General features: G+C 39.5%; 1 long non-coding RNA gene across 1 annotated transcript in view; it reads left to right on the top strand.

The window, feature by feature from the left end:
- LOC138445331 (uncharacterized) overlaps positions 1–23,261 on the top strand; it is a 140,018-nt gene that overhangs the window by 80,597 nt on the left and 36,160 nt on the right. Inside the window, exon 2 of the long non-coding RNA XR_011258814.1 lies at positions 19,446–19,580. This is a non-coding gene — a long non-coding RNA (uncharacterized lncRNA). The remainder of the gene's footprint in view (positions 1–19,445; positions 19,581–23,261) is intronic.

Here is a 23,261-nt window from a genome sequence, read left to right as displayed (position 1 = left end):
CTAGTTGATTGTGTGGATTTAAGCTGCAGCTTGTACAGCTGGTGGGGAGGTTTAGGGTCTTCTTTAGTCACACTGCCCCTGGGTCTCAATTGTGGTTTTATTTCCATCTCTGCATGTGCGTTGTCCACTGAAGTTTGCTCCTGAGGCTGCCTTGAACGACTTGGGTTTGCCCTCTGTAAGGGCCAGGTATGGAGGTGGAGCAGCTGTTTGTGTTGCAGGGGTTCTGGCAGCACCAGGTACTCAGGGGTGTTGGCAGCTAGGGCAGCAGGAAATATAGTGCTCTAAAAGAGTATGGCAACCAGTATTGGCCAATACACTCCAGTATTCTCGCCTGGAGAACTCCCCATCCTCACAGAGAGGCCTGGTAGGCCACAGTCTACAGGGTTGCAAAGAGTCAGACATGACTGAAGTGGCTTTGCATGCATAGACACAAGACTTTTTTGCCTGTGGCAGCTCTGCCCCAGTGAGAGTGGAGCATGAAGGTGGTGCAGCTCCTTGGCTTGCAGGGACCCTCGCGGCACCAAGTGTGCAGGGACACCGACTACCTCTTCCACAAAAGTTATGGCCCTATCATAGTCTTTTTTCGAGCCTCTTATAGCTGGCAATCAGAAAGCATCTTTGCAATTTTTTAAGGAATCTCCACACTATTCTCCATAGTGGCTGTACTAGTTTGCATTCCCACCAACAGTGTAGGAGGGTTCCCACAGAACTACCTTATGACCCAGCAATCCCACTGCTGGGCATACACACCGAGGAAACCAGAATTGAAAGAGACACATGTACCCCAATGTTCATCGCAGCACTGTTTATAATAGCCAGGACATGGAAACAACCTAGATGTCCATCAGCAGATGAATGGATAAGAAAGCTGTGGTACATATACACAATGGAGTATTACTCAGCCATTAAAAAGAATTCATTTGAATCAGTTCTGATGAGATGGATGAAACTGGAGCCGATTATACAGAGTGAAGTAAGCCAGAAAGAAAAACACCAATACAGTATACTAACACATATATATGGAATTTAGGAAGATGGCAATGACGACCCTGTATGCAAGACAGAAAAAAAGACACAGAGGTGTATAATGGACTTTTGGACTCAGAGGGAGAGGGAGAGGGTGGGATGATTTGGGAGAATGGCATTGAAACACGTATACTATCATGTAAGAATCAAATCGCCAGTCTATGTCCGACGCAGGATACAGCATGCTTGGGCTGGTGCATGGTGATGACCCAGAGACATGTTATGGGGAGGGAGGTGGGAGGGGGGTTCATGTTTGGGAATGCATGTACACCCGTGGTGGATTCATGTCAATGTATGGCAAAACCAATACAGTATTGTAAAGTAAAATAAAGTAAAAATAAAAATTAAAAAAAAATCATCTTTGGCCAATCTTTCTCTGTAGCTCCATCTGTTCAGGCACTTAGCGGACTCCCTTGCTTGAGGTCCTTACCTGTTGTTCAGTGCATCAGGCAAGTAGAGGGGCCACCCTGACTGGGGTCCTTCTCTGTAAATTGGCACATTAGGCACTTAAGGGGCACCTTGGGTGGGGTCCTACTCTGTAGTTCAGTTCATCAGGCCTTTGATCAGCCAGCCTCCCTGTTGTTCAGCTTCCAATGCCAGCATTTGGGTGGAGAGAGGTTTTGGTTCCATCCCCTAAGTGTTACTCAGCAGTGTTGCCTTGCTTCCATGGCTGCCTGGCTTTCCTCCACAGGCATTTCCCACCACCATCTCCTCCCTCACATCCCCTGGATCTGTCTCTCCACAGTCAACAGTAGTCCTTGCCCTGGGATTGCTCCACAATCCTAAACTCCAGCTCCCAGCCATTGCACCTTCCAGGAGATCTATGTCCCTGACCGGGGTATGTATGGCTACAGCAAGGACTGTCTGATTCTCATTCCAGTTAGGCTGCCACAGATCAGCTGTTTCACTCCCAGCCTTAAATGTTTCTCCTCTGACTTAGACAATTGCCCCGATGTGGGGATTGGACCCCATGCTGCAGTTCTCCCACCCACCGAGGGCAGGTCCAGTCCAACTAACACCTCTGTTTTTTCCCTAGTTGCTTCATCCTAACGAGTTTTGCATCGGTCTATATATTCTTTCCCTCTGGTCAGGTACTCCTGTCTGCTCTCAGCTGGTGTTCTGCATGCACTGCTGTGTCTGAAGGAGTATTCCCGTTCTATCCATTGAGAGAGATGTACTCCACATCTACCTACTCTTCCACCATCTTTTTCTTTCCATTGCAGGTGGATTTTTTACCAACTGAGCTATCAGGGAAGCCTATTCAAGTACACTGAATATTTATATATTTATAAAAACAGAAGAAAATTAAATGAATATCTTTTAATCTGGGTGCGTTTGATGGGAAGCAATTTTCTAAATTTAGAAACAATGAGGTAAAATGCAAAAAAAGTTGACAAATATAAGCACATTCTATGTTTTTAATATGAAGAAAAATTAGTATGTTTTAAAGCCATTTGCTGCAATATAAAGTAGATAATTAAAAATTAAATCATAACTTTATGTGCAACACTAAAACTTCAAAATGTAAATGGTAAAAAATGTCAATAGTCATCATAAATAATACCTAACTTAAAAAATCTAATACTTATTAGGAAGTAAAGAAATGCCAATTTAACCATGAATGAAACATCCATTTCAATTTCAGTTCAGTTCAGTTCAGTTGCTCAGTCGTGTTCAACTCTTTGCGACCCCATGAATCACAGCACACCAGGCCTCCCTGTCCATCACCAACTCCCGGAGTTCACTCAGACTCACATCCATTGAGTCAGTGATGCCATCCAGCCATCTTATCCTCTGTCGTCCCCTTCTCCTCCTGCCCCCAATTCCTCCCAGCATCAGAGTCTTTTCCATTGAGTCAACTCTTCGCATGAGGTGGCCAGAGTACTGGAGTTTCAGCTTTAGCATCATTCCTTCCAAAGAAATCCCAGGGCTGATCTCCTTCAGAATGGACTGGTTGCATCTCCTTGCAGTCCAAGGGACTCTCAAGAGTCTTCTCCAACACCACAGTTCAAAAGCATCAATTCTTCGGCACTCAGCCTTCTTCACAGTCCAACTCTCACATCCATACATGACCATTGGAAAAACTATAGCCTTGACTAGACGGACCTTAGTCAGCAAAGTAATGTCTCTGCTTTTGAATATGCTATCTAGTTTGGTCATAACTTTTCTTCCAAGGAGAAAGCGTCTTTTAATTTCATGGCTGCAGTCACCATCTGCAATGATTTTGGAGCCCCCCAAAATAAAGTCTGACTCTGTTTCCACTGTTTCCCCATCTATTTCCCATGAAGTGATGGGACCGGAAGCCATGATCTTCCTTTTCTGAATGTTGAGCTTTAGGCCAACTTTTCCCCTCTCCTCTTTCACTTTCATCAAGAGGTTTTTTAGTTCCTCTTCACTTTCTGCCATAAGGGTGGTGTCATCTGCATATCTGAGGTTATTGATATTTCTCCCAGCAATCTTGATTCCAGCTTGTGTTTCTTCCAGCTCAGGGTTTCTCATGATGTATTCTGCATATGAGTTAAATAAGCAAGGTGACAATATCCAGCCTTGACGTACTCCTTTTCCTATTTAAAACCAGTCTGTTGTTCCATGTCCAATTCTAACTGTTGCTTCCTGACCTGCATATAGATTTCTCAAGAGGCAGGTCAGGTGGTCTGGTATTCCCATCTCTTTCAGAATTGTCCACAGTTTATTGTGATCCACACAGACAAAGGCTTTGGCATAGTCAATAAAGCAGAAATAGATGTTTTTCTGGAACTCTCTTGCTGTTTCCATGATTAAGAAACACTTTGGAGAAGGCAATGGCACCCCACTCCACACTTGCCTGGAAAGTCTCATGGACGGAGGAGCCTGGTAGGCTGCAGTCCGTGGGGTTGCTAAGAGTGGGACACTACTGAGCGGAGTGGGACACTACTGAGCGGAGTGGGACACTACTGAGCGACTTCACTTTCACTTTTCACTTTCATGCATTGGAAAAGGAAATGGCAACCTACTCCCGTGTTCTTGCCTGGAGAATCCCAAGGATGGGGGAGCCTGGTGGGCTGCCGTCTATGGGGTCACACAAAGTCGGACATGACTGAAGCAACTTAGCAGCAGCAGTAGCAATAGCAGCAGCAGCAGCAGCAAGAAACACTTTATGTTAGTAAAAGAGAAGTAAATGTGCATATTTTAACTTCACTTGTAGAAGTGCAATTTATATAACTAATTTTAAAAGTAATTTTGTAATATATGCTAAACAACATAAGCAAATTCCATTTCTTTAATTCTAACATAAGGAAATTACATGAGGGTGGTAGAAGGGTGGAGAGGTGGAAAGTACTAAGCAAAATTTATTTAGTGAGGCATTATTCATGATATTTAATTTAGAAATGACTTTAATATCATATAATTGGGAATGTTTGTAAACAGTGTAATATTTATTCAATACAATTCAGCTATTAAAATTATATGTTTAAAGAACAATAGGATCATCTACATTTTCATGCAATTTCCCTTTATAATTTGAAGAAATCTAGTTCAATGCAACGGAGAAGGCAATGGCACCCCACTCCCGTACTCTTGCCTGGAAAATCCTATGGATGGAGGAGCCTGGTAGGCTGCAGTCCATAGGGTCGCTAAGAGTCGGATACGACTGAGCGACTTCCCTTTCACTTTTCACTTTCATGCATTAGAAGGAAATGGCAACCCACTCCAGTGTTCTTGCCTGATGAATCCCAGGGACGGGGGTCACTCTGGGTTCACTCAGAGTCGGACACGACTGAAGTGACTTAGCAGCAGCAGCAGTTCAATGCAAAATAAGATTGGTTCACTAAGATTTTTCTAGGAAAAAGAATTGCCCTGTTATTCAAAGAAATTGAGAGAAAATTTTAAGAAATCATAATTTTAGTTGTTTAAACGCTGATATGTAGTCCCACTTACCCATGTGGGTAAATTATTTTAGCATAACTCAAAATCTCTTGGATTGTGCTACTACTTGCAAGTGTAGGAATTCAGTTTCCACAGCTCACCCTGGCACACAATCCATTGCCAAGATTTCAAGAACTCTGGAGAGTTTTCTGGCTTCTATGCGTGCTTATGACAAATCCTACTTTCTTTGGGGCAACAGCTTCTTCTCTGCTAGAGCCATTTTCTGTTTCTAAGAGTTGGTATTTGTGTATATTGCACAGATCACCAGGACTAGCCATCTCTAGTGGGATCAACATGATTTTTACCATTGTGTTAGATTTAGCTGCTCCACCCCCCACCCCCCCCCACCCCCCCCCCCACCCCCCCTCCTTGCCCCGGAGCACACTTCTACTCCACTGAACGTTGCAGTTTCTACTGCTCTTTTATGTGTCCTCAAAGTTGCCATGATTAAGCCTGCTTCATCCTGCTTTCCATGGCGTTCACATCCCCTTGGAAATCCCTGATGCACTGCCAAAAATTTAACTTCTATATCAAACAACTCAAAGTTTTTCACCAGTTACAGGGATGTTTTCACCGTTTTCCCAAGTATATCCTTCTGTGTTCCATGCCCCTGATTCTGTCTCTCACTTGTTCCAGCCACCAAACATTAATGGTTCCAAAATAGTATGACAACTATATCAAAAGGGATATAACAAGGAAGAAATCTTTTTTTCCCCATAATACCACTTCCCACTAGAGGGTCTCAAAGCAGTGCTGCTTGAGATCCAAGCTTTACAAAGTGAGATTACCATTTTCTCCCCTTCACATTCATTTTCATTTCAAAGACCTAAATTCAAGTGACAGACACCCAGCTGTATTCATAATAGCTAGTCTTTTTTTTTTTTTTTTGATGATTAAAATCTTTTTTACTAGATTAGATTCTCACATCTGGCTTTATGCCTTCCACATCTTCCTAGTAATCCAGCTGTCCACTTCCCATCTTCCTTACCAAGCTACTTTTTTGAACAGAATCTCCCCTTTCCTGTACATCCCAATGGGAAGCATACACACACGCTCTCCCTGGGGAAACTCTTGAGTTCAGGCTAAATCTGAGGCGGCAACAACATCTCCTGTAGGTCATCATGAGAATACTCACTCAGTTCCATTGCTCACATTTTAGATTTTGCATCCAGGATTCAGGTGAAAGATTTGAGAATTAGACAAATGGCTCTCAGAACTCACTTTGGGAATATAAGTTTTTATCTCTCCTCATAGTTCTATCTACCGTATTAGGGTCTCAGCAGAACCTCTCTTTTAATACAAAGTTACATATTCTGAGTGTTTGTCAACACAATCACAACCCTAAAATTCAATCAAATGACCAGTCTTATGCATGCAAAAGTAATAACCAATTTGGTGAGCTTTATTTTTGTTTGTATTTTAACAGAGCAGATTATATTATTGGGGCTGTATCTACATGGTATCTAAATAATCAATATATGTTTTCCCTTTGACACTTTCACAGCTGGCCCCTGATACACTGCCAAACACACATGTTGATTTAGGACAAGCTGTAGATTAGACAATTGAACTTCAAAGTTTCATAAAAATGTTGCTTGCAAGACACAAAGTTACTAGATTTCTCAAAAAGAAAAATAAAAAAAATTATCACAGTATTGAAAGTAAGCTCAAATTCAGGACGGTTCAGATTATTTTTCCTTGAATATAATTTTTATACTTCCCTTGGATTTGTAATTAGGGTCCTTCTTAAATAATAATAAGAAATGCTAATATTACATAAAGAATGTTTCTGTTGGCAACCTATTATATAAAAGTCATTATGAAAAGACTTCCCTGGTGGCTCAGATGGCTAAAGCATCTGCCTGCAATACGGGAGACCCAGGTTCGACCCCTGGGTTGGGAAGATCTCCTGGAGAAGAAAATGGCAACCCCCTCCAGTATTCCTGCTTGGAAAATCCCAGGGATGGAGGAGCCTGGTAGGCTATAGTCCATGGGGTGGCAAAGAGTCGGGCACGACTGAGCCACTTCACTTCATGAAAAGTCTTAATCAAAGTGATACCGAGGTACTGCTGAACTTCTGAAAATAGCTATAAAATAAATCAAATCTCCATCAAATCTCCAATTAAATCCCCCTTGAAAATAAGCATATTGATTTGTCTTTCACATAATATAATTTTAGATGTCTAAAACAAGATGCTTGAAGAACAATTTCATGTTTCATCCCTAATAATTTTAAAGGCGATGGGCTATGAATTTCCATGCTTCCCTGGTGGCTCAGATGGTAAAGAGTCTATCTACAATGCAAGGGACCCAGGTTCAAATCCCTGGGTGGGGAGGATCATCTGGAGAAATAAATGGCAACCCAGCCTCATATTCTTGCTTGGAAAATCCCATGGAAAGAGGAGTCTGGCAGGCTACAGTCCATGGGGTTGCAGAATCAGACACAACTGAGCAAGTAAAACTTTCATGTCCATGAATTTCTATTTAATCTTCATATATATATATATATAGATAGATAGATATACATATATATGTGTGTGTATATAAAATCACAGATATATGGAACACATGTATACATAGAATATGCATATGTTTATGTCCATATAGAATATATATTTTATATATGGAATACTAAATGCATATATAAATGTACATGTATATAAATATAAATACAAGAAAACACATAACAAAATTATATTAAATGTTTAACCATCCCTAAATTTCTGTCTATTGGATTCTTACCTAATTATTCTTTAGTTTCATACCTGCATTCCTTAAAATGGTAAGTAAATTTCTGTTGCTATGGTTTAGAACTTTGAACAGAAGACTGACAATTATATGATTCAAAGTAGATGACAGTTTGCCTTTTGGAGGTAGTATTTATAGTCTAAAATAATAATTATCTGTAAGATTGTCAAGGGGTTACAAAGTTATTACAATTATTAAACACTTTTATTCATCATAGTAATTTGGAATGCAGCTTTAAATGGTTAGTATCTACCTTTGTAGTAGAAATTATAGATTTTTATATAGTGAGTGAAGAAAAAGATTGAAAAGAGAAAATCTAAGTAAGTTAGACATTGATAACTAGTCATAATAATAGATTCTTTAGTGTAAAAGACTTGCCATACTAATCAGGCCAATGGTCCATCCCTCTCATGATTCAATTTCTTGGAAAATTTTCCCAGAACACTTTATATAATAGTAAAGTCAAGATGTTACCATAAATATACTCAATGATTTGTTTTTGGCTATCCAATAGGAATTTAATTTAACCCTTTATTCTGAGTAATATTTGATGGTGAGGAAATCTATATGTTCTCCGATCTACGGGTAAAAGAATCTTTCAAAAGACTTATTTTTAAATGACCTCTTTCATAATTTATAACAAAAATAGTTGTTAGAGATTTCTGCTATTTATAAATAATAATGTTAATATCCTTTGCAATTCTATAAAATTAACCCATCTATTAATTCTACCTTCATTTTTTAAAAATAAAAATATCCTATGCTATGTCTTGGAGAAAGCAATGGCACCCCACTCCAGCACTCTTGCCTGGAAAATCCCATGGATGGAGGAGCCTGGTGGGCCGCAGTCCATAGAGTTGCTAAGAGCCGGACACGACTGAGCAACTTACACTTTTCACTTTCATGCATTGGAGAAGGAAATGGCAACCCACTCCAGTGTTCTTGCCTGGAGAATCCCAGGGACGGGGGAGCCTCATGGGCTGCCGTCTATGGGGTCGCACAGAGTCAGACACGACTGAAGCGACTTAGCAGCAGCAGCAGCAGCATGTTATGTCTAATAGCAGAATTTAATCTGTTCCCTTGATTTTCTTGGTCTTCTAAATTCCTTCCCTTTCTCTGCTTTTCTTTTTAATTTGTGTTTTAATAACTGGTAATCAAAAAGTGTATTTAAATATTCCTATTTGAAGGGTGCAGTATGGGAAAAGCCTCAGTCAGTGTGGTATAGTGAAAAAAAAAAAACAAAACTGTTCAGGAGTGTTTAAGTTCATGATCAAAATCTCAGCTCCCCTAATTACAAGGCATCAGTTCAGTTTAGTCACTCTGTTGTGTCCGACTCTTTGCGACCCCATGAACTGCAGCACCCCAAGCCTCCCTGTCCATCACCAACTCCTGGAGTTCACACAAACTCAAGTCCATTGAGTCGGTAATGCCATCCAACAATCTCATCCTCTCTCATCCCCTTCTCCTCCTGCCCCTAATCCCTCCCAGCATCAGAGTCTTTTCAAATGAGTCAGTTATTTGCATCAGGTGGCCAAAGCTTCAACATCAGTCCTTCCAGTGAACACTCAGGACTGCTCTCCTTTAGGATGGACTGGTTGGATCTCCTTGGAGTCCAAGGGACTCTCAAGAATCTTCTCCAACACCACAGCTCAAAGGCATCAATTCTTCAGCACTCGGCTTTCCTTATAGTCCAGCTCTCACATCCATACATGACTACTGGAAAAACCATAGCTTTGACAAGATGGACCTTTGTTGGCAAGAAATGTCTCTGCTTTTTAATATGCTCCCTAGATTGGTGAAGAAAGCTGAGTGCCGAAGAATTGATGCTTTTGAACTGTAGTGTCGGAGAAGACTCTTGAAAGTCCCTTGGATTGCAAGAAGATCCAACCAGTTCATCCTAAAGGAGATTGGTCCTGGGTGTTCATTGGAAGGACTGATGTTGAAGCTGAAACTCTAATACTTTGGCCATCTAATGCAAAGAATTGGCTCATTGGAAAAGACCCTAATTCTGGGAAGGGTTGGGGGCAGGAGGAAAAAAGGACAACAGAGGATGAGTTAGCTAGATGGCATCACCGATTTGAGGGACATGGGTTTGGATAGACTCCGGGAGTTGGTGATGGACAAGGAGGCCTGGCCTGCTGCGATTCATGGGGTCTCAAAGAGTTGGACACAACTGAGCAACTGAACTGAATTGAACTGAGGTTGGTCATTACTTTTCTTCCAAAGAGCAAGCGTCTTTTAATTTCATGGCTTCAGTCACCATCTGCAGGGATTTAGGAGCCCAGAAAAATAGTCTGTCATGGTTTCCACTGTTTCCATCTATTTCCCATGAAGTGTTGGGACCAGATGCCACGGTCTTAATTTTCTGAATGTTGAGTTTCAAGCCAACATTTTCACTCTCCTCTTTCACTTTCATCAAGAGGCTCTTTAGTTCTTCTTAGCTTTCTGCCATAAGGGTGCTGTCATCTGCATGCCTGTGGTTATTGATATTTCTCCCGGCAATCTTGATTCCAGCTTGTGCTTCTTCCAGCCCAGCGTTTCTCATGATGTACTCTGCATATAAGTTAAATAAGCAGGGTGACAACATACAGCCTTGACGTACTCCTTTTCCTATTTAAATCCAGTCTGTTGTTCCATGTCCAATTCTAACTGTTGCTTCCTGACCTGCATATAGATTTCTCAAGAGGCAGGTCAGGTGATCTGGTATTCCCATGTCTTTTGGAATTTTCCACAGTCTGTTGTGATCCATTTAGTCAAAGGCTTTGGCATAGTCAATAAAGCAGAAATAGATGTTTCTCTGGAACTCTCTTGCTTTTCTGATGATCCAACGATGTTGTCAATTTGATCTCTTGTTCCTTTGCCTTTTTTAAATCTAGCTTGAGCATCTGAAAGTTCGCAATTCATGTACTGTTGAAGCCTGGCTTAGAAAACTTTTAGCATTCCTTTACTATCATGTGAGCTGAGTGCAATTGTGTGGTAGTTTGAGCATTCTTTGGCATTGGCTTTCTTTGGAATTGGAATGAAAACTGACCTTGTCCAGTCCTGTGGCCACTGCTGAGTTTTCTGAATTTGCTGGCATATTGAGTGCAGCACTTTCACAGCATCATCCATCTCAACTGGAATTCCATCACCTCCACTAGCTTTGTTCATAGTTATGCTTTCTAAGGCCCACTTGACTTCACATTCTAGGATGTCTGGCTCTAGGTGAGTGATCACACCATCATGGTTTTCTGGGTTGTGAAGATATTTTTGTACAGCTCTTCTGTGTATTCTTGCCACCTCTTCTTAATATCTTCTGCTTCTCTAAGGTCCAGACCATCTTTGTCCTGTATTGAGCCCATCTTTGCATGAAATATTCCCTTGGTATCTCTTATTTTCTTGAAGATATCTCTAGTCTTTACCATTATATTGTTTTCCTCTATTTCTTGGTTCTGATCAGTTGACGAAGGCTTACATTTCTCTCCTCGCTATTTTTCGGAACTATGCATTCAAATGGGTATACCTTTCTTTTTCTCCTTTGCCTTTCCTTTCTCTTCTTTTCAGAGTTATTTGTAAGCACTCCTCAGACAACCATTTTGCCTTTTTGCATTTTTTTTCCCTTGATGATGTTCTATATTCCTCTCTCCTGTACAATGTCAGAAACCTCTGCCCATAGTCCATCAGGCACTTTGTCTATAAGATCTAATCCCTTTAATGTATTCTCACTTCCCCTGTGTAATCATAAGGCATTTGATTTAGGTCATATCTGAATGGTCTAGTGGTTTTCCTATTTTCTTCAATTTAAGTCTGACTTTGTCAATAAGGAGTTCATGATCTGAGCCACAGTCAGCTCCCAGTCTTGTTTTTGCTGACTCTATAGAGCTTCTCCATCTTTGGCTGCAAAGAATATAATCAATCTGATTTTGGTATTGACCATCTGATGCTGTCCATGTGTAGAGTCTTCTCTTGTGTTATTGGAAGAGGGTATTTTCTATGACCAGTGCGTTCTCTTGGAAAAACTCTACTAGTCTTTGCCCTGCTTCATTCTGTATTCCAAGGCCAAATTTGCTTGTTACTCCATGTATTTCTTGACTCCTTACTTTTGCATTCCAGGCCCCTATAATGAAAATGACATATTTTGGAGGTGTTAGTTCTAGAAGGTCTTGTAAGTCTTCATAGAATCATTCAGCTTCAGCTTCTTCTGCATTACTGGTCGGGGCATAGACTTGGATTACACTGATACTGAATGGTTTCCCTTGGAAATGAACAGAGATCATTCTGTCATTTTTGATTGCACCCAAGCAGTGCATTTTGGAATCTTCTGTTGACTATGATGGCTCCTACATTTCTTCTAAGGGATTCTTGCCCACAGTAGTAAATATAATGGTCATCTGAGTTAAATTCACCCAATTCAGTCCATTACAGTTCACTGATTCCTAAAATATTGACATTCATTCTTGCCATTTCCTGTTTGATTGCTTCCAATTTGCCTTGATTCATAGATCTAACATCCAGGTTCCTATGCAATATAGGTCTTTACAGCATCCAATTTTGCTTCTATAATCAGTCACAACCTCAACTGGGTGTTTTTTTGTTTTTGTGTGTGTGTGTGTGTGTTTTTTTTTATTTTTTATTTTTTTTTTATTTTTATGCTTTGGCTCTGTCTCTTCATCCTTTCTGGAGTTATTTCTCCACTGATCTTCAGTAGCATATTGAGTACCTACTGACCTAGGGAGTTCATCTTTCAGTGTCCTATCTTTTTGCTTTTTCATACTGTTCGTGGGGTTCTCAATGCAAGAATACTGAAGTGGTCTGCCATTCCATTATCTAGTGGACCATGTTTTGTCAGAACTCTCCACCATGACCTGTCCATTTCAGGTGGCCCTACATGGCATGGCTCATAGTTTCATTGAGTTAGACAAGGATGTGGGCCATGTGACCAGATTGGCTAGTTTTCTGTGATGGTGGCTTTCAGTCTGTCTATCCTCTAGTGGAGAATGGTAAGAGGCTTAGGGAACTTTCCTGATGGGAGAGACCAACTGAGGGGGAAACTGGGTCTGCTTCTGATGGGTGGAGCCATGCTCAGTAAATCTTTAATCTAATTTTCTGTTGATGGGTGGAGCTGTGTTCCTCTCTTATTTTTACCTGGGGTAAACTATGGTGGTTTGCCTTGGAAACAGATCATTCTGTCATTTTTGAGATTGCATCCAAGTTCTGCATTTCAGACTCTTTCGTTGACCATGATGGCTACTCCATTTCTTCTAAGGGAATACTGCCCACAGTAGTAGATATAATGATCATCTGAGTTAAATTCACCCATTCCAGTTCATCTTAGTTTGCTGATTCCTGGAATGTCAACATTCACTCTTGCCATCTGCTGTTTGCCTACTTCCAATTTGCCTTGATCATGGACCTAACATTCCAGGTTCCTATGCAATATTGCTCTTTACAGCATCGGACCTTGCTTCTATCACCAGTCGCATCCATAACTGGGTATTGTTTTTGCTTTGGCTCCATCTCTTCATTCTTTCTGGAGTTATTTCTCCACTGATCTCCAGTAGCATATTGGGCACTTACCGAGCTGGGGAGTTCCTCTTTCAGTATCCTATATTTTGCCTCTTCATACTGTTCATGGGGTTCTCAAGGCAAGAATACTGAAGTGGTTTGCCATTCCCTTCTCCAGTGGACCACATTCTGTCAGACCTCTCCACCATGCCCTGCCCGTCTTGGGTGGCCCCACATGGCACGGCTTAGTTTCATTGAGTTAGACAAGGCTGTGGTCCATGTGATGCGATTGACTAGTTTTCTGTGATCATGGTTTGTGTATCTGCCCTCTGATGCCTCTCGCAACACCTACTGTCTTACTGGGGTTTTTCTTACCTTGGATGTGGGATATCTCTTCACGGCTGCTCCAGCAAAGTGCAGCCACTGCTCCTTACCTTGAACGATAGGTATCTCCTCATAGACACCCCTTCTGACCTTGAATGTGGAGCAGCTCCTCTCGGCACTCCTGTACCTGTGCAGCCACCACTCATTGGACATACCATTCAATATCACAGTAATCCAGGTCTATGCCCCAACTAGTAACACTGAAGAAGCTGAAGTTGGATGGTTCTATGAAGACTTCAAGACCTTTTAGAACTAACACCCAAAAAATATGTCCTTTTCATTACAGGGGACTGGAATGCAAAAGTAGGAAGTCAAGAAACACCTGGGGTAACAGGCAAATTTGGCCTTGGAATATGGAATGAAGCAGGGCAAAGGCTAATACAGTTTTACCAAGAGAACGCACTGGTCATAGCAAACACCCTCTTCCGACAACACAAGAGAAGACTCTACACATGGACAGCATCAGATGGTCAATACCAAAATCAGATTGATTATTTTCTTTGCAGCCAAAAATGGAGATGCTCTATACAGTCAGCAAAAACAAGATTGGGAGCTGACTGTGGCTCAGATCATGAACTCCTTATTGCCAAATTCAGACTTAAATTGAAGAAAGTAGGGACAACCAGTAAACCATTTAGGTATGACCTCAATCAAATTCCTTATTTTAATACAGTGGAAGTGAGAAATAGATTTAAGGGCCTAGATCTGATAGATAGAGTGCCTGATGAACTATGGACGGAGGTTTGTGATATTCTACAGGAGACAGGGATCAAGACCATCCCCATGGAAAAGAAATGCAAAAAAGCAAAATGGCTGTCTGAGGAGGCCTTACAAATAGCTGTGGAAAGAAGAGAAGCAAAAAGCAAAGGAGAAAAGAAAAGATATAAGCATCTGAATGCAGAGTTCCAAAGACTAGTAGGAGAGATAAGAAACCCTTCCTCAGCGATCAATGCAAAGAAATAGAAGAGAACAACAGAATGGGAAAGACTAGAGATCTCTTCAAGAAAATTAGAGATACCAAGGGAACATTCCATGCAAAGATGGGCTCAATAAAGGACAAAAATAGTATGGACCTAACAGAAGCAGAAGATATTAAGAAGAGGTGGCAAGAATACACAAAAGAACTGTACAAAAAAAGGTCTTCACGACCCAGATAATCATGATGATGTGATCACTCACCTAGAGCCAGACATCCTGGAATGTGAAGTTAAGTGGGCTTTAGAAAGCATCACTATGAACAAAGCTAGTGGAAGTGATGGAATTCCAGTGGAGCTATTTCAAATCCTGAAAGATGATGCTGTGAAAGTGCTCCACTCAATATGCCAGCATATTTGGAAAAGTCAGCAGTGGTCACAGGACTGGAAAAGGTCAGTTTTCATTCCAATTCCAAAGAAAGGCAATGCCAAAGAATGATCAAACTACCGCACAATTGCACTCACCTCACATGCTAGTAAAGTAATGCTCAAAATTCTCCAAGCCAGGCTTCAGCAATATGTGAACCATGAACTTCCAGATGTTCAAGCTGGTTTTAGAAAAGGCAGAGGAACCAGAGATCAAATTGCCAACATCCACTGGATCATCTAAAAAGCAAGAGAGTTCCAGAAAAATATCTATATCTCTTTTATTGACTATACCAAAGCCTTTGACTGTGTGGATCACAATAAACTGTGGAATATTCTTAAAGAGATAGGAATACCAGACCACCTGACCTGCCTCTTGAGAAACCTATATGCAGGTCAGGAAGCACTGGTATTGTCATCCTGCTTATTTAACTTCTATGCAGAGTACATCATGAGAAATGCTGGGCTGGAAGAAGCGCAAGCTGGAATCAAGATTGCCAGGAGAAATATCAATAACCTCAGATATGTAGATGACACAACCCTTATGGCAGAAAGTGAAGAGGAACTCAAAAGCCTCTTGATGAAAGTGAAAGAGGAGTGCGAAAAAGTTGGTTTAAAGCTCAACATTCAGAAAATGAAGATCATGGCATCTGGTCCCATCACTTCATGGGAAATAGATGGGGAAATAGTGCAAACAGCATCAGACTTAATTTTTGGGGGCTCCAAAATCATTGCAGATGGTGATTGCAGCCATGAAATTGAAAGATGCTTACTCCTTGGAAGGAAATTTATGACCAACCTAGATAGCATATTCAAAGAGACATTACTTTGCCAACCAAGGTCCATCTAGTCAATGCTATGGTTTTTCCATTGGTCGTGTATGGATGTGAGAGTTGGACTGTGAAGAAAGCTGAGTGCCGAAGAATTAATGCTTTTGAACTGTGGTGTTGGAGAAGACTCTTAAGAGTTCCCTGGACTGCAAGGAGATCCAGCCAGTCCATTCTGAAGGAGATCAGCCCTGGGTATTCATTGGAAGGACTGATGCTATAGCTGAAACTCCAATATTGTGTCCACTTCATGCAAAAAGTTGACTCATTGGAAAAGACTCTGATGCTGGGAGGGATTGGAGTCAGGAGCAGAAGGGGACTACAGAAGAGGATGTGACTGGATGGCATCACTGGAGCGATAGACATGAGTTTGGGTGAACTCTAAGTGTTGGTGATGGACAGGGAGGACTGGCGTGCTGCGATTCATGGGGTCACAAAGAGTCAGACACGACTGAGTGACTGAACCAAACTGAGCTGAAACTATGGTGCTAGTAATGAAGATCATGGTGACTTCCTTGAAAAGGTCCCATGCTTGTACTGCTACACACAGTAGCAATCCTGCAGCAGGCCACCACTGCCTTATGCCTCTGCCAGAGACTCCTGAACACTTATGGGCAAATCTGGGTCAATCTCTTGTGAGGTTACTGCTCCTTTCTCTTGAGTCCTGGTATGCACAAGTTTCTGTTTGTGCCCTCCAAGAGTCTATTTTTCCAGTCCTGTGTAAGTTCTGGCAGCTCCCTGTTGGGGTTAATGGCAACCTCCTCCAAGAGGGCTTGTGCCATTATCAAGTCTGCTCTACCCAGAGCCCCTGCCTCTGCAGCAGTTCATTGTTGTCCTGTACTTCCACAGAAAACACCCAAACACTGTTCTGTCTCAGTCTATGGGATCTCTGGGTCCTGGTGCACACAAGATTTGTTTGAGCCCTCTGAGCGTGTCTGCTGTGTATGGGGTTTGATTCTAAATGCAATTTCACCCCTCTTATCATCTTTCTGGGGTTTCTCCTTTGCCCTTGGACATAGGATGGCACCTCAAAGTCTCTCCAGTGCTGCACAGCCACCACTCCAGCAACTACGGTCTTGTTGGGGCTTCTTTGCCCTTGGGCAAGGGGTATCTCTTCACAATCACTCCAGCACCATGCAGCCACCACTGTAGTGCCACAGTACAGCTGCTGCACCCTACTGGGGCTTAGAGAAACTTAAGTTCCTTGCCCAAGCAGTGGCAGGTATCCGAAACTTGAGAGAACAGAAAAGTTTAAAGTCAGAATAACTGGATGAAGCCTCAGTCTCTTTTTGGTTGTGGAACCCAGACACACCTGCCATGCTAAGAAATACCTGATGACAGCAGCTGAGAGGGCATCTAGCTACTTGAAAAGAAATCAGCATGTCCCAGGGTCACAGGGAAGAATGTTGTCACTCCACTCTGTCCCTGGGCTGTTGCAATGTTGTCAGGGATACATCCATCACAGGGACCACACCTCCTTCCCGGGGTCCTGCCCTCAGCTGACTGAAAGCCGACGTGCACCTGCCATGAGCCATGAACTGTCAGACCCATTACCAGGCATGACCTCATGAAATTCATTTTGGCTCTGACTCTTTCTTTTGCTACTTATGAAATATAATAAAACTTCCTCATTGAATTTTTATGACATATAAATAAGATAGTGTCTTATTTAGATATTTAGATCAGTGTCTGTCATGGCATGTTGCATAGAAATTCAGTGAACAACAGCCTTTATTATTAGACTCGATCAGGGACAAAGCATAGATGCCCAACTCTCTGACTCCAGGAGTGTACAATATTCCCTGTTGACCTTTCTGGCCATCTTTGTTCTTAAGTAGAAATGCTGATACAGATAGTTCAAGAGCCAGCACCATAATCCTAGATGTGTTCATTATTTCTGGAAACCCATTTCTTAGGATGTTCATATTTCTTCCACTAGTGAATCTTGGGTAACTAACTGCTCATTTGGAAGATAACTGCTGGATCAACATTTCACTAATTCTTAGGGAAAGCTTCTTCTGTTCTTACACATGAGGATATGCTTTTCTTTGGACTGACTTTCTCTTACTACCCAAATTTTAGAATAGATGTAGACTAGGAAAAAGTGGAAATGGGGTTTTTGTTTTTAACCTAGACGAAAGAATGTCTAATCAATCTAGCTTAACAAAAGATCACATTGGACTTTGGTGGCCAAGTGTAATAGTCAAAAAAATATATATAGATTTGGTCTTGGGTGCTGCATACATATTTCTTTGAAGAGCCTTAAAATGACTTGATGATAATAGAACAAGATTGCATTTTTACATGACATTAAAAATCCATGGTCAAATATTTAATAGAGTCCATATGATATAGAATTGGTTCAGTTAGTTCAGTCGATCAGTCTTGTCTGACTCTTTGTGACCCCATGAACCACAGCACGCCAGGCCTCCCTGTCCATCACCAACTCCCAGAGTTCACCCAAACCCATGTCCATTGAGTCAGTGATGCCATCCAACCATCTCATCCTCTGTCGTCCCCTTCTCATCCTGCCCTCAATCTTTCCTAGCATCAGAGCCTTTTCAAATGAGTCATCTCTTCACATCAGGTGGCCAAATTATTGGAGTTTCAGATTCAGCATCATTCCTTCCAAAGAAATCCCAGGGCTGATCTCCTTCAGAATGTACTGGTTGGATCTCCTTGCAGTCCAAGGGACTCTCAAGAGTCTTTTCCAACACCACAGTTCAAAAGCATCAACTCTTTGGAACTCAGCTTTGTTTATAGTCCAACTCTCACATCCATACATGACCACTGGAATAATTGTTATTTTTTCCTTTATGACTCTGACCTAGGTTGACCAATTCTCAGATAGCATGTTTGATCAGTGGTTAGTAAAAATACATGTAGATTTATTTCTAGCATTTACTCTCACTTTTTCCTTCTTTCCATTATCATCTTCTCTAAGTTGCATTTGTTTCAGTGACTGGATTTGTATTCCTTTGCTTTGATCTTTGATACACACCCTAGAGTATAACTGTCATTTAGTTTTATAAACAAACAAAAGTTACAGTATGATTAAAAGTTTGACCTTCTGGGTAACCACTGTCAGATCTCTGGTCTATGACTACCTTGGTAAATGGTCCAGATGGACATAGAGTGGACCCCCTCAAGGAAATATCTACATTCTATTGCATTTTAAAACCCATCTTATTGTTAAAGTATAACATGCATATATAAAAGTATTCAAATAAAAATTTGAGCTTTTATCATAAAATGAACACATTGATTGACTTAGAGGAAGATACAGAATATAGATATCACCTTTGAAGTTTCCTTTCTGTCCTCTCCCAGCCCCTCTCATCTGTTCTTCCAAAGATAACCAATATCTTGGCTTTTATGATAATCCTTTATATGATATTCTTTAGGTTATTGTTACATGATTATGTGATGTTAAATATTAGAGTCAAGCCCCCCAGTCTTTTAAATTTTAAACGAAACAAAAAATATGTAAGTTTTAAAAACTGAGTTTCTTTCACTAAATATTTTGTGAGTCACGTATTCTTATTGTGTAGAGTTTGTTGATTATTCATACAATGTGTGAATATTTCACGTTTTAAGTATTCATTATAGTTTGTTGGGCATTTAAGTTGTTTGTTAGTATTTACTAATATGAAACTCACTGCTCTAAGCATTTCTATTCCTCTGTACTTTCACACATATAATTATACAGTTTTTCTGGATATAATTCTAGACGTGAGTTTGCTGGATCATAGGGTAAAAGTATGTTCAACTTTACTGCTGCTGCTAAGTCGCTTCAGTCATGTTCGACTCTGTGAGACCCCATAGATGGCAGCCCACCAGGCTCCCCGTCCCTGGGATTCTCCAGGTAAGAACTTTACTAGATTGTGTTAAAACATATTCCAAAGGATTATACTAATTTGCATTCCAACCAGCAATGTCTGAGATTTCCCTTAACTCTACATCTTCTTCAATTCTTGTAATTTACTGACCATTTAATGTTAGCCATTTTGGTGTATAAAAAAAAAAAAAAACCTAACTTTAGTTTTAATTCACATTTCCCTGATAATTAACAACATTGTAAATCTTTTCAAATATTTATTGGCCATGTGAAACTGTCCTCTTTTGTGAAATGCTTTTTCAAGTGTTTTGTCCATATCTTCCCTATTGGATTCTTTCTCTTTTTCTAATATTAGGAGTTCGTACATACTTTGGATATGAAGATTTTCTCAGTTACATACATATATGTGTATATATATGTATGCCAAGTATCTCCTCCCAGTATGTGATCTGTGTTTTCACTTTCTTAGACATCGTTTCAATGAATACAAAGTTCTTAATCTTAACTATATAGCTATGTATTTGTATAATGGTTGTTCTTTTTAAAACTTTGTTACATAACTTGAGTAAATGTAAAAACTGTATGCATTCTATTACACACAGTCAAGAGAGTTAAGTTATATGCTCAGTAGAGAATGTTTTCTAAGTAATGGTTGAACAATGACAACTGAATATTGTATCATGAAAACATTTCACTATTGAGAATTTTCAGCCTTATTATAAGTTGTGAATGCTTTCCTTGTCTTTTACACTAAAGAATAAGAGTGGCTTTAATATAGCATTCAATATTCATTTTTTAAAACTCCTATTATTGTTTATTCAAACTCTGAATCAATGAAAGAAATAGTATCAGATGAATGGATAAGAAAGCTGTGGTACATATACACAATGGAGTATTACTCAGCCGTTAAAAAGAATTCATTTGAATCAGTTCTGATGAGATGGATGAAACTGGAGCCGATTATACAGAGTGAAGTAAGCCAGAAAGAAAAACACCAATACAGTATACTAACACATATATATGGAATTTAGGAAGATGGCAATGACGACCCTGTATGCAAGACAGGGAAAGAGACACAGATGTGTATAACGGACTTTTGGACTCAGAGGGAGAGGGAGAGGGTGGGATGATTTGGAAGAATGACATCCTAACATGTATACTATCATGTGAATTGAATCCCCAGTCTATGTCTGACGCAGGATGCAGCATGCTTGGGGCTGGTGCATGGTGATGACCCAGAAAGATGTTATGGGGAGGGAGGTGGGAGGGGGGTTCATGTTTGGGAATGCATGTAAGAATTAAAGATTTTAAAATTTAAAAAATAAAAAACTAAAAAAAAAAAAAAACAAAAAACAAAAAACAAACAAAAAAAAGAAATAGTATCCTCAAACTATGTGGTAAGTTGTTTAAAAACAGAAACTTACTACTGGTAATTATTTACCTATGTAAGTGAAATTTTTCTCTGTATTTTGCAAAAAAACAAAAACAAAAACAAAATAACTGATCAAATGATAGACAAAAAAGCTAGAAAATGAATTAAAGCTTATCTTCAGATTAAAAGGTAGATATTTAAAAATAAAATACTTGGAGTATCAAAAGCTTTGATTATAGAATTTTGGTCTCATCAAAGCATTCTCATGGATTAACTTAATTATAAAGAAATACAAACATTTTAACTTAAACATATATCAATAAAATATGTTTATCATAATTTATGGATATAATTTCTATTTAACCATTGAATCAAGCAAGCACAGAATGCCATTGTAACAAAATATGAAAGTGAATGATTCAAAAAAATCAAACAAACAAAAGCCGTATTAGTTCATGGGGCTAATCTAAGCTTTTTTAGATTGATGCTAAAAATGCTACTTTCTCTGTAAGATACAAAAGTTTATGAATATGGAATATCTTTTAAAACCAGGCCTGTTAGTTTCTGGATCATGGAATCTGAAGGAATCCTCAGAATGGCTTCATATTGTTTCTGGGTTCCCTGAAAATTTCTGCATAATCTTCTATCTGTATTTTGAGGGATGGAAGAAGAGTATCCAAAGCTTTAATTTCATTTCCACTCTAGGTATCCTAAATGACAGTATACTGAAGAATCAAAGAAACTATTCACCCCCAGCCTCAAGCAAAAGAGAACAAGAGAAACTATGACTTTTATAACTTTATAGGGTCTGTGTGGGTTACAGTGATACTTCATATTTGTTCAAGCGTTCTTTATTTTTTTTTTTAATTTTGATCCCTTTAGTGTCATTGAATGAGTCTGATTTGTCAATCCATCTCTCCTGGTTTTGATGATTCATTCATATTCAGAAAGTTACTGATACTGTCAATTTATCAGTAACTTTTAGTATCTCATGCCAAATACTTTGAGGAAATATTCCTAAATAGCCAGAAGCTGTTTATCAAATCAACAAATTAACTAACTAAAACCTAACATTTTCCCTAATTTAAAAAGCATCTCTTAATTGGCAGATTTTATCTGTGTTAATCATTCAGTTGGGATGATTAGAATAAGTGAAATCAGAATTATAACTATTTTATAGAAGAATAACCAAACTTAAAGGATGTGCATCTTAAGTCGTTTAACAAATTGAAAAATTTAGCAATGGATATTACCACTTCTCTGTGTCTATTTAGTATACTGCGATAAATCTTAAAAACTGGATTTGTAAGATTCTATGTTGTGTTGAGAAATGAGCCATGTTTATACTTAATGTACATCATTGTTGAAATTCCAACATTGAAATTTACAACTGTGATCTAGCTTGCAATCTAATTTTAACAATAAAACCTTACACATATTTTGCTAAAAGAAGAAAAAAAATAACACTTCCTATTAATTCTATCCCTCTTAAAGTAGTTTGCTGTTTTTAACATTTCTCTTTAATCTTGGGATGGCAGTGAAGGGTTTTTGTCCCTTCATTTCAATTTGTCTTCTATTCTTTTTATGAAATATTCTCAAGGCATTAGTGAAATTGAATAACTCAGAAACAAAATTACTAAAAGTCATTTTGTAAGATGAACAACAAACAACATACCACAGCACTGATATCTCACAAAGACTTTCAAAAATATTCTCACTAAATCACTATTTCTTCTAATCATCAGAGCATATAATAGTTAAATTATTTAAAAATTAAGGACATTTTCAAAAACTGTACGTATAATGTTTTTAAGGAGTAGAAATTTTTAAGAAGTAGAATTTTTTTAAGGAGTAGATCCCAGAGAAATTAAGCAGATAAAACTTCACAAGAACATTCTTTTTGTTGTTAAAGGCAACAATCAGTGATAATGTTGGCAGCTAATTGCATAACAGTGAAGATTTGACATAGACCTCTGACAGCACATTTTAGCTTCCATTTATAATGGAGACATTCACCAACAAAAATAGGAAGGGATAGTTGCCCTTCCCATCCCTACTTTGGTGTGTTACAGCAAAAGAAAATTGATTTAAGTGACAAAGTCTCAAATATCACTGTTCTTTTCACACACTATTTAATGGATTCTAAATCTGTGCAGAGAATCATATTCAGACAGTGCCTAATTCTAAATAGCATCCTAACCATAAAAATGGGACTCCCCTGTCAGCACAACGCAGATCTCCTATGGAAGATTTTAAAAGAGCCATGCACAGAGCTGCAAATATTTCATTTTAACTTCCATACCATCTCATGCTGTGATGTTTTCCTTGTTCCTTAT

The sequence above is a fragment of the Ovis canadensis genome, chromosome 8 (assembly GCF_042477335.2).
Source record: "Ovis canadensis isolate MfBH-ARS-UI-01 breed Bighorn chromosome 8, ARS-UI_OviCan_v2, whole genome shotgun sequence".
In the NCBI taxonomy this organism is placed as follows: Eukaryota; Metazoa; Chordata; class Mammalia; order Artiodactyla; family Bovidae; genus Ovis; species Ovis canadensis.
This window is presented reverse-complemented; position numbering and strand designations above follow the sequence as displayed.